Below are 2,500 nucleotides of genomic sequence, written 5' to 3'. Positions count from 1 at the left end.
TATATATATATATGTATATATATATATGTACATATGTATATATATATATATGTACATATATATATATATATATATATATATATATATATATAAATAATAACAATTAAACCACAGACACCTACAGCAGATTATCAAATTTGCTTTCACTGTACTTATATTTCAAGGCAATTTTCGGTTTTGAGTAGAAAAAAAAAACTTCACATAATTCTTAAATAATAGGTGAGTATTTACAAAACCAAATGTACCACTCTGAGGCGCCCGCGGAGCAGAGCGCCGACTTTAGTTTTAAGAACGCTCACTAGATGGCAGGAGCGTTTCTGTGAGGAAATAAAAGCGCTACTCCGGCCGCGAGGGTAAATTCAACCGATGCATCATTGTATTTACTCGGTTTGATCTCCCAACCTTTTATATGATGTTAATATAGTCGCTAAAGATCTTGTTCTTGCTGCTACTGCAAGAGTTGTTTACAAAGTTCTCCTTCATATTAGCTATTTCTGTTTCATTCAGCCCTGAACTAAGTTTACGTTGTTTTAAAAAAAAATTCTTTTTTTGCCCAAAATGTGCCCCGCGTTATAATTCTTCATTGCGAGTTGTAAACGTAGTGAGTATCTATTATTTTTTAGGTAAATATAAATATCACCCATTCCTGCGAACAAAAGGTTTACTAACATCTGTAAAGGAAGGAGTATATTCAGTTATTTACTAGAACGAACAAATCTCCGTTTTTCCGGCATAGAGTAACTAGAGAGAAACGTTGCATTCACGAAAAAAAAAAAAACATTCGTGTGCGTGTTGCTGCAGCCCCGTTGTTATCATTATCTTCTATACCAGTCCCGAGGGTTGTATTTCCTCCGCCAAACACACTGGCACAGAAATAGACATGGCCATAGCACCAGAGTCAGAACCCAACGCGAGCTCCGATGCAGGCAGGTGTTCTCCCACGGCTCCTGATGCCTCCCCCCTCCCCCTCCCCCCGAGTCCCCAACCCTCCCTTCGTCTAAGACCTCCTTCCCTTCATCTTTGCCCTCTGCGTCCTTTCATGAAACCTTTCATTGACGTGTGTATCGGGTGGGGGTAAGGAGCAGAAGGAGGGGAGCCTTTATGTGGTGTCTTAGGGAGAACCTTTTTGACACGTGTGGAAGTGCCTTTATGCTGGCGTGTGTGAGGAAGGGCTTTCACCGTGGCGTGTGTGAAGGAAATGTCCATGTTGGCGTATGTGTGGAAGGTTCTTTATCTCAGTGTGTAAAGGAAGCCCTTCATATTAGCGTGTGTGATGGAGCTCCTTCGTTTTAGTGTGCATGTACATGGTTGGACGGAAAGCTTCTCTGGCTCTTAGGTCTTATGGTAGTTATGTTGCTTCACCAAGAAGTTTTTAATGCTGGTGTGTTGTTGACGATTACCACATCATTGTTTATATTTTCTACAACGTCGTAATATTTTGTGTGATTAATTAATGCCTACCACTGCGGTTATGTTATACATATAAGTCTTTTCAATACGTTTTATATCTCCCTTCACCCATAGATGTATCTTCCTTTGGGATGTTTTATAACATGTGATAAGGGAGCAGCCATAAAGCGACATCATTTAAACTACAAAAACAAAAAACACTTAAAATACAGCATATAATGACTCTCACATCATACGCAATACAGCATCCTATAAATGTGCAGGTTTACGGAATCGTGTACTTGCGCAGGCCTACAGCACCACCCCGCCCGCACCGAGCAGTTATTAACTTCACGGCACGAGTAATTAACGAGCGATTAAGAACGTCAGATAACTCAACCAGCCTAAATAAACCTTTGATTATAAAATGTAATTAAGATTCCACGTGTAATGACTTCGGTATGTAATTCGTATCTAGAGCTGGACCGAGTGAGCCTGTGGCAAAGATGGTTTCAATCTTGTTTTTTTTCCTCTTTTATTTTTACTATTTATTTATTCACATTTGGTTTGATGTTTACTCTTGCACTTATTTTCGACCAAAGACCATTTCTACGATCTGATTAATAACATACTATGATTGCGATTAGGAGAACAATTTCAATAGAATCTCAGATTCAATCATAGTTCTGCTCTCTTTCTGCATCTGCATCTCCTTCCAACATTATCATCATCAAGTATGTCACTTGGTAAGGTCAAGTCCTACCTAGCGACATGGTCTTTGATGAAAGAAGTTCCACAGCAAGAGACCGCATCCAAAAGCCCCATCTGTGTTCCAACTCAACCCAGCTTCTCTCGTATCCTCGCCACCCCAGGGAACACACTTACTAATGCCACGGCCCATGATACCAATATACGATATTTCACTTTCTTTTGATGGAACGGAGAGCAACCCTTTCTCTCTCTCCTCCCTCCCTGCCCCATCCTTCCCTCCCTCTCCTCCCCTATGTACACTCCCTCCCTTCGCAAGTACCCTCCTTCTCTTCCGCTCTCCTCCCCCACGTACCCCTCCTCCTCTCCCCTAAGTATCCTCCCTCCCTTCGCAAGTACCCTC

This window comes from Penaeus japonicus, unplaced genomic scaffold (assembly GCF_977035675.1).
Source record: "Penaeus japonicus unplaced genomic scaffold, GWHDUDI00000001_assembly GWHDUDI00000022, whole genome shotgun sequence".
NCBI classification, from domain to species: Eukaryota; Metazoa; Arthropoda; class Malacostraca; order Decapoda; family Penaeidae; genus Penaeus; species Penaeus japonicus.
This window is presented reverse-complemented; position numbering follows the sequence as displayed.